This window comes from Camelus dromedarius, chromosome 1, assembly GCF_036321535.1.
Source record: "Camelus dromedarius isolate mCamDro1 chromosome 1, mCamDro1.pat, whole genome shotgun sequence".
NCBI lineage: Eukaryota > Metazoa > Chordata > Mammalia > Artiodactyla > Camelidae > Camelus > Camelus dromedarius.
In genome coordinates this window covers 4,764,620-4,775,382 of record NC_087436.1, presented here as the reverse complement: position 1 = coordinate 4,775,382, position 10,763 = coordinate 4,764,620, and positions in this window count along the sequence as shown.

Below are 10,763 nucleotides of genomic sequence, written 5' to 3'. Positions count from 1 at the left end.
AATCCATGTCATCCAGATGATTTTCACTGGAAGGCAGGGAACACCCTGATTGTAGTGGCCCAGGTCATGACATCAGCTTTAAAAATCTGGTGAAAAAGCGTCTCAAGGCGCTGGCAGCTCCACACGCAGTACAAGCGGGCCTCCGCTCTGCTTGCTGGGGCCCGCCGGGGCCTGCCCCCTGCGCTGACGCTTTGCTTCCAGCTAGCGTTTGTTGACACCACCCGCGCACCAGCTTCAGTCTAAGCGCCTTTTACCTGCGTTGCTTCGTGTAATCCTCATAAGGGTCCTACGAGGGAGACCTCTCATTATTCTTGTTTTTCACAAGAGGGGACTTGAGATGCTCATTTATCCTCCAAATATTCACTCTCACCCATTTTCCAGAGAAGGGAAAGGAAGCCCTGAGGGACTCCCCACCTGGCAGGAGCCCTCGTGGCCAGCCAGTGGCAGAGATGGGACTGGAAGCCGGCACTCACTCCAAAGCCCGATTCCTTAACCCTCAGGCCATCGGTCTCCCCTCTGCCAGAGGGAAGAGCAGCTGCAGGGATTCCCTCCCCACCTGACTGTATCTAAGGCAGAGGACGGGCTCAGTCTTGTGAGTTTTTTAAGATCAAGAAGCCCTTTGCCAGAAGCCCTGCAGACCACCCCTCAGGTCTCACCCCCAGAATGGTCGCCCTCGCCCAAGCTGATGACCGTCGGCGGGTGGTCAGCACCTTCGCCCCGTGGAGATGGGAAGCAGCCGGCCCTCCCGGATCCTCCTGGAGAAGGACCCCCAGGGCAACGTGGGTGCTCCCCCAGCAAGGACATGGGTGACAGCGGGCAGCCCGACCACGCTGTGTCTGCCAGAGGCGTCCACCAGGAAAGCCGGGGTCTCGGGATGCTCGAGTGGGGGCCACTTATATGAAATCAAAAGGCCCTGAGCCTTAGTCCTTTCTTTGGAATTTCATATCAGGAAGTTCATCATGCCAGACATGCACCAGAAAAGAAAAATGCCTGAAATAGATTCACTTCTCCCCAACCTGGACACTTCTTAAACCAGAAATCCAGTCTTTCCTGGGACAAAATGTGTATTGAAAACCTTCTAGGATGCCCCATGAAAAGCCTCCATGAAAGCAATGGCCCCTAACTTCACGATGTTTAAAATTAAATAGGAAAAAAATTTTTTTAAAGCAACCATATACATAAATAAATACGCTAATGACTTACAAACAAACAAATACCTCAGACGTAGCTTTGTTGGGAGCACACATGCCCTTAGGGCTGAGACTATCACTGCATTTCTTTCCTTGTTTGTCACAGACCCACTTCTAGAAAGAAAGGCAGGGGCACAGTGTATGGGACCGCTCGGTCACAATGCAGAGGAGTAACCACAGGCGTTCCACCCGAGCAGGATCAGCAGGTCTGTGCGTCATCTGCACACGGGACACACGGTTCAGTCCACATGGTAACATGGCGTTTGTCGGAAATGCTCACTGGGAAAATCCAGTTTGGAAATTCCCAGTGTACAGACACCAGGGTCCTGGTGCAGGTTAACTGTCTGTCCTTCCCTAAATAGAATCTTGCCCCACAATTGATTTCTGCCCTAAGGACAGAGACACAACTGCTCAAAGTCCAGACAACTGGGCTGTGTAGACATAGCTGGAGGTAAATTATTGGAGTCGTCCTAACGAGATCCAGCAGGCTATTTAAAATACAAACAAATAGTGATGATCCACTTTTTGTCAGTTAAACTGGATATAATTTTTCAATTTCTAGGTGTATTTTCCAGTTAATCATTGTATCCTCTGTTCAGTAAACGCACCATTTTACTAACCATAACCATTCACCAGTGGGTAAATTAGTCAGGTTTCTGCTGGAAGCACACTAGGGCAAGCATCACCCAAAACAATCCCCTTCCACGTTCACATGTTGGTGGGGCTCTGCTGTTGGGCTGACCTCACTTGGGCTCGCCTTTTTTCCAAGCCAGACTGGATCGCAAGCTTCAGACTGGTCCTGTCTTCCTTCCAAGATCCAGGCTGAAGAAGCAGCAGCTCCCCAACTTGGGGAAAAGTCAGAATGGGGCAATTTAACTGCGTTATCAGGACGACTCAGCCCACCCCCAGCCCCAGGGCGGCTCCGCACCTGCGAGGTCCTCGTGCTCCGCACCATCCGGAATGCGCTCCTGACTCGGGTGTGCAGCGCCCGCTCCACCTCCATCGGGCTTAGTCTTTTGGCAACAATTCCCCAAACAGCATTTCTTGTGGGTTTAGATCTGGCCTCTGCCTCCGATCTTCACTCTTACCGGATCCTCCGTTTCTGCTCACCCAGCCTGGGTCCATGTTCCCGCTGTGCGGCCTCCCGCGTCAGTACCCGGCACCCAGAACCCGACCCCAGCCTCGAGCGCGTCCTGCCTTTGGCTCATCCAACTTCCAACCAAGGACGTTGACTCTCAAAGCCGGCGAGTCACCAATCAATCAAAATGCATCATGAAGTTAGACTATTAATAACATTTAAAGAAAAATTGCAACTCGATTTTATACATTTCATTTTTATTTGAAGCAAAGATTAAATATAAGCTGTTGGGTTTCCTGAATACCAGAGAAATCATGAAATGTGGTAGAATAAGACAGTTTACGTTTTTATTCTTGCCTGTCATTAAGACTTACAATTACTTTTTTTTTTAATTAAAGTACAGTCAGTTATAATGTGTCCATTTCTGGTGTACAGCACAGTGTCCCAGTCATGCATATGCATTCATATACTCATTTTCATATTCTTCTTCATTAAACATTATTACAAGATATTGAATATAGGTCCCTGTGTTATACAGAGCAAATTTGGTTTTCTAAAGTCCATTTTTATATATAGTGGCTAACATTTGCAAATCTCAAACTCTCAAATTTATCCCTTTTCACCCCCATTTCCCTAGTAACCATAAGGTTGCTCACTATGTCTGTGAGTCTGTTTCCGTTTTGTAGATAAGTTCATTAGTGTCCTCTTTTTCTAGATTCCACATAGGAGTGATATCACATAGTATTTTTCTTTCTTTTCCTGGCTTCACTTAGAATGATGATCTCCAGGTCCATCCATATTGCTGCAAATGTCTTTATTTTATTCTTTTTTATGGCTGAGTAGTATTCCATTGTATAAATTTACCACAGCTTCTTTATCCAGTCATCTGTCAGTGGACATACTTTTTACATGATGCGTATTCCTGTATTTGATTTCTTGAGACCCTCACTCAAACGATGGCAGAGTGTGCCTCATGTAATCCTACTCAGGTGACACTAAATGTCTGAGACAAGGTCCCAACATTATCTGTGTTAATTAAAGACACACATATCTTCTATTCAAAACTAATCCCAAAGTCACACACATGCAATCCCTCCCATTTCAAAGTGTAAAAATGCCATACAGATTTAACAAATTCATTCAAATAATGCAGTTTCTGATTTAGACAGCACTAAACTTTTGAAGTTTTACTTGATTATTTAGTCTTGAACCGTGTTTGCAGGTGAGCCTCTGATGCGGGAGTCAAGCTGATGAACTACATTTTCAGATTGCTCTTCTCACTGAACCAGAGTCCATCATTTCAAAGAACATCCCATGATGGTCTAGCACATACAGAGCACTGAACACTCCATAAAACACAAAAATCAACAAAATAGATTTCTGCCTTCCTGGAGATTTGTCTGTAGTTTGCAGATATTTACTGCCAGGGATACAGAGAAAGAGCAAAACTAATTGAAAAGACAGCATATTTTTGGAGAGTTTAATGTTTCGTGAAGAATAAGCTGAGAAGTGGGGTTGAAGATGACCCCCAGTACGTGTGCTGCCTGGATCACGGAGGTCAGGGAGGACACCTGGGCTGAAGTCTAAAGGGAGAAAGGGACACTGTGGATCTCCAGCAATGTGGGGGTTGAGGAGGAGAGACCTCTAGGCTCAGAGGAGAAGACAGGATCCCAGTGCGTGGACAGATGTGTGGGTCCGCGAGACCCAGGAACAGAAGGAAAAGATGCTGATGCCCAGTGAGCAAGGGGGAGCATGGTGCCCGGGGGGGCTCCTCATGGGGGGCAGGTCACCAGGGGAGCTTTGACACAGATGGTGGTGGTTTGCTGGGGTGGTGATTGCCAGGGGGTGCTGGATACAGGCCAAGAGAGAAGCTGTTTGCTTGTGAGGGAGCAGCGAGGACTGGGTCTTTGGGGATCTTATTTCTAGTAATCACCCTCTCATTTACTAACCACACCAACTTGCCGCATGAGCCGCTCTTAAGGGTCGCATTTGTCTTACCTGTAACATGTCAGAGTCTATGCTGTCAAGGTCCCATTATAGACTTTAAGACATTAAATTAAAAATCTAATGATCTAACATTGACTGACAACTGACACTGTTATCTTAAGCCTCTTTATTCTGAGTGAATCATTCTCGGCACCTGTTCCATCCTTCAGCCCAGACCTATAATATGCACAGCTTGTGGCTGGACAAAGAAGTATCCTAGCAACCAAAATATAAGTACTGCCTTTGTGCTGTGAGACACCCACATGTAGACGGAAAGAAAAATGCCAGCTCTCTGACAGAATCAAAAATCCCTTCAAAAGATAAGTAATTGAATTTACATATTCATTCATCAACACATTCTTGTTAAATCCCCACTAAATGCCAAAAATCTGTGACACTTACTGAGGACTCAAGGTTAGTGCCGGCGTAAGGTAGGCATTTCATGTTTAATAGGTAATTTATTAAGTTAGTGAATAATCCTAACGAGCAAATTGTTGTACAAATGACATTCTGGTTTCATCTGAAAATATATCGAAGAGAACCAAAGTGTCTGTACCGTTCAAGGTTCTCCGGAGAAACAGAACCAATATGACATACTCATGGATTGATTGATTACAAGGAACTGACTCACACAAAAATCCCAAGATCTGCAGGGTAAGTCCACTGAAATCCAAAGACCTGAGACCCAGGAGAGCTGCTGGTGACATTCTGTTCCGAAGGCTGTCTGGCTTCAGGTCCAGGGAGGGCCAGGGTTTCAGGCTGAGCGTGAGTTGAAAGAAAGCCATCATCCCAGGTTGAAGAAGATCGGGCAGGAGGAATTCTTCTCTACTTGGGAGGATGAGATATTTTGTTCTGATCTTGTTGTTCAGCCTTCAACTGATTGCATGGGGCCCACCCACATCACGGAGGACAATCTGCTTTCCCCAGCCTACTGATGTAAATGTTAATGTCACCCAAAAACACCCTCATGGAAACACCCAGAACCATGTTTCACCAGGCGTCCGGGACCCCTGTGGACCAGGCAAGCTGATGCATAAAATTAAGCATCACAGTGTGCAAAGTTCAAGGCTGACGGGTTAATGCCATGGCACGGTAGTGAGGAGGAGAGAAGGAATGGCAAAGAGGTACAGATATGAGGGAGGACAGGGACGTGGGGACAGCAGGACATGTGCTTACTCACCAGGCTGGGGAAGGGGGTAAGTGTGATGAAGACTGTGGGTGCCAAGTTAAAGCAACTCTCCCCCTACAGGCGTCCCCACGATGATAAGGCCACAGGGATGGATTTTTTGCATGTTTCTGGCTGTTTGTGTGTGTTTGTGTACCTCTGTGGCTGAAAGTGGGATGTGGAGAAAAAGTGGGTTAAAAAAAAGGGGGAAATTTCCTAGGCAAAACAGAAGAGTACCCTTCCTTGGCTAGCTCCTGCTTCGTGGAGTCGATGATGCAGTTCCAAGGCAACGCACAGGCACAAGGCTGTGAGCAAAATATTAATGACAACCTTGAGAAGTCACATGGTTCGGTCTCCTGCCTCCAAGCACACACGTCTTCTGGAAATGAGACTCTTCCTTTTTATTTTTCTGTTTCTCCAGAAAGGACCATTCCTGAGGCTAATTCATTAACAGAAATATTCAGTTTCCTCTACGATGCTGCCACACACACGATTAGTGCATAATACAAAGTCTCGGAGCACTTACGTGCTCTGGTGATGCTGTAACCGTTCTGCTGTTGGTGCTGTGGGGTGTTTCTCTGCCACCATCCACAGACATCATTGTGTAACGGGGGACTTGCTAACTGGCCTCTTCAAACCCAGTTCCCCTAACTGTAAGATGGAAGTCTGGATTAGAGAATCATTATGGAGCCTTCTAGTCTTCTTTAATTTTGTACCTGTGATTTCCATAGCTTTAATACTGCTTTCACCCCCCACCACTCCATCCCTGTCTTAAAAGGTGCCATGCTGCCCTCATGTGGTCAGACTCGAACCGTCACACATTTACTAAAACCAGTAAGTAAGTTTTTGTTTTAATGAACAGCAAGTGAAATCCTACACTTGAAGTTAAAATTCATAAATAAAAACAAAATCAGTTTGGATCACCTATCCAGTGAAAGTGTCAAGGTCTTATCCATTCACCGTGATGCAAAATTCTCATGTAGGAATAATGACACAAATACTAATGTGAGTTCACGTTAACCAGCACTAGCTAAGTGCCAGGCAGGATGGTACTTCACGTACTGCATCTCATGTAACTTTTCAAAGATGGGTTGCTTTGATACAGTATTTTTCAGATATAGACCCTAAAACACCCTCGGGGGAAATGCCAGGGAGTCACAGTAAATAAATGGGAATTGGTCTGTCTGCTAGCTCAAACCGTTTCACCATTTCATCATTCACTCTTTATCCAATCATTTTATCTTTACAAACGCTAATTTTCTAACCTTCTGTTATTTCAGGGGACATTGACAAGGAAATGGACAAAGAATTCTTGAAAATATGATGAGATAATATGGATGGAAACTAGAAATGCATTGCCTACTATGAAAATAAGAACTCAAAAATGTTAACTTATTTTTGAATTACGTAGCCTATTGCTAGTGGTACAATACCGCTGTAATAGCTAACATTCAGTACTAACCAACTGTGATGTGAATCAATAGAGACTGAACATCTTACACCCACCATTGAATACTGATTTTCTCAACAATTCAAACCTTATCCTTGGCAAGTGCAAAATGATCTGTTAAGAATTCTGTGCAGACGGGTTGGTTTTTTTTTTTTTTTTCAGGTTTATAGCTCTATTTTATGACTGCATAAGGCAGATCATCAGTGGGTGTGTTTCAAGTTGCAAAAAAGAAAAAAGCACAGTTTAAAAGTGGGAGGGCATGTCCACTCAGAGCAGCAGCACAGGATCTTAGAAGAATGACAGAAGCAATCAACATGTTAAGCTCTGCTCTCCAGGGGCTGGCTATGTAAATTTTAGGAGCTCTCCATCTCATTAGGAAATGTCTCTTCTGCAAACTAAAGAGATTAGACTCTAGATATGTATGTGCTGCACATCCCATGAACCTAGTGATCCTAAAACGTCTTGGGTTCAAATCATCTTCATCTTCAGCCTGCTTTGTTTAATAATATAGTCACTCCTTGACTGTGTGGGTTGAGTTTCAGAAAGCCCCACGGTAGGAGGATATGTGTTTAATTAAGCTTCATTTAACTTCTTCAGTTATTTCTCAACCACCTGCCTAAGGCTTGAGGTTAACAGTGTTATCTTGGTCCAGAATAACTCAATGACAGATCAGGTGCCGTTAGATCCTTTTAATGCATCGCACAGACAGAGCAAGCTAGTGATTGAACTTCATATAACATTCCCTCTTCCCACAGTCCACGCAGAAATCACGTTACCTCGATTTTCTATTTCAAATTCCAACAACTCTATTTCCATAAACATCTGTAAGTGAAGAAATAGAAACTTAAACAAAAATTCTCCAAATATGCTGGGTCAGGGGGAATATCTAAGCTGAAGTTACAGCTGTATTTACAAAACCTAAACAAGTTAGTCATTAGGAAATTACCTTATTCCCCTGATGATGATGACAGTAGCTCTTAAATTATATGACTGTGAGTCCACTGTTGAGATCAGTAAGGAAGGTCATTAAGATGCAAAACAGACAGTGGAGAGCTACTGTCTTCAAACACGAAGTGATTTTTGCCTAAGTATTTAACATAAAGACAGTACAGTCTACAAATGTTGGTTCTGAATCTTGTCCCAAAGGGAGATATTACAGCCAAGCAATTACAGCCACTAAGATGAGTCAACTTCTGTGCTCAAGCATGTTTTATCCATTATCTCTAATCCTCATAATGACACCAGAACTAGAAATTATTTCTAATTTATACACAATATAATCGAGAAAGATACATAGTCTCTTAAGGTCACACAGACAATAAGCAAACAAGTGTCAGAACCCATGTTTATCCAAATCCAAGGCTGTGTGTTATTCACTATGTATGTCACACCCACTGTGGCATTATTTAGGGTCTTAGCCCAAGGATGACCTAAAAGACTGCAGTGCACAAATATGGTATAAAAATAGTGATCATCAGGAATAAGGTAAAGATATTCCTTCTCAGCACTGCTCTTCAACGTTGTACATGAAGTCCTAGCTAAAGCAATAAGACAAGAAAAGGGAATGAAAGTTATGCAGATTGGGAGAGAAGACATAAACTGTCTTTGTTCACATATGACAGATTCATCAATGCAGAAAATCAGAAAGAATCAACCAAAAAACTCCTGGAACTAGGGAGTGATCATATTGAGGTTGCAAGATATAAGGTTAATATAATAAAGTCAGTCTCTTTTCCAGATACCAATCATGACCAAGTGGAATTTAAAAACATGTCATTGACATCAGCAACCCCCAAAACAGAAATACTTAGCAATCGAAGTCCAAGAAAGTTCGTACAGGATCTGTATAAGGAAAACCACAAAACTCTGATGAAAGATAACAAAGAAGAACTAAATAAATGTGAAAATATTCCATGTTGATGGACAGGAAGACTCAGTATGGTCAAGATGTCAGTTCTTCCCAACTTGATCTGTGAATTCAACAGAATCCCAATCAAAAGCCCAGCAAGTTAATTTGTGGATACTGACAACCTGATTCTAGAGTTTAGACAGAGAGGCAGAAGACTCAGAAGAGCCCTCATGACATTGAAGGAGAGAAAAAAAGCCCCAGACCCACCCGGCCTGACTTTAAGACTTAGTGTGCAGTTGCAATAATCAGGACAGTGAGGTATCAGTGAAGGAACAGACAAATAGCTTAACGGAACAGAATAGAAACCCCAGAAACAGACCCACATAGATATAATCAACTGATCTCTGACAAATAAGTAAAGGCGATACAATGGAGCAAAGATAATCTCTGCAGCCAATGATGTTGGAACAGCTGGACATCCATGTATAACATAATGAATCTCGACACAGACCTTACACCCTTCACAAGGTGGGTATAGACCTGAATGTAAAAAGTAAAACTGTAAAACTCCTAAATATTGCATAGGAGAAGACCTACACGACCCCAGTGTGGTTGTGACGTTTTAAAACACAATACCAAAATGCACGAACTATGAAAGAAAGAAATCGTAAGCTGGACTTCGTTAAAATGTAAAAGACCCTGGCAAGAGAATGAGAAGACAAGCCACGGACCGGAAGAAAGTATTTGAAAAAGACACATCTGATAAAGAACTGCTATTCAAAATATACAAAGAGCTCTTAAAACTCAGCAATAAGAATATAAACAACCCCCATAGAAAATGGAGCAAAGACTTTAACAGACACCTCACCAAAGAAGATAAATAGATGGCAAAGAACATATAAAAATATTCGATATCATATGTCATTAATACATTATTAATTTGTAAAACAAAATAGTGATCAATTAAAAATCATTTAAACCAAGCAATCCTTCAAAGCAATGAAATGAAATCATTCTGCAACCACCTGCCTCCGGAGTTTGGCTGCAAGTAGTTCTCATTTTCATAGGGTTCCTGAGTTATAGAGTTCCCTGTAATTGTTGCGTGTAAAGTTAGATTCATAACCAGGATGAGTCACCCTCATTTATGCAAATTCCACTTGAAGATGGGTCTTTTTATATGCCTGCCTCTTCCTGCAAGTCTTCTTTTTTTCTTACATCTCATCTTTGAGATAATGTGATTTTTTGCACAGGCAGTAGAAGTCAAAAGGCATGTAATTGTTTCAGGCTCCACCTGAATTAAGGGAATGGAGTGGTATTAAAACAGAATTTACATTAGAATTAGTGACATTCTGAGAATAAAGGACACTGGAATTATTTTCTTAGATCCTGAAAAGGGCACATCTCTGCTATTTAAAATGATTACACGAGAGAGAAAGGGAGTTTTAGGCTCCTGCAAAATATTATTGCCATGTGAAATGTGTTGTTTTTGCCTACAAATCCCAGATTTCTGAAATACTTGACTGGAATAATCTAAGTCTATGAGAAGAGAACTACTATTTTGCTATGAGTGGTTAGTAATGGTTCTAAGATAAACCCACTAGCTGTCTCCATCCACAGTGTGTGCATTCCTCTGTTTACATTTATTCAAATGTCAGCAGAACAAAAATGGATCGAGGTTTCTACAGAAACCAGTCTGGTTTCAGGTGTTTCCGGGGGCATCTTGTCCCAGTGCCTGTTGGAGAAAGGAGGTGTAACGCAGGGCTTTTCACCGGTGACATTTTCCCTCCTGGTTGGAAGCTGGCTGGTGGAGGCACCACCTAGTTCTTTGTTTTGCGCATGTCTGGCGGCCCCTGATGCACCGCCCTCCAGCTGGGAAACTGGAATGAGCTACTTCTAAAGCCTCACAAATCCTGCCATCAGCAGTGGCTGTTCAGACAGCATTTCTCTGCTTCAGCCTTAAAGGAAATTGGAAAGTCTTGTACCCAGAAATGTATGTAACATATTTTCTCATTCAGGATTTATGTAGTTCTGATGAAATGTGGCCA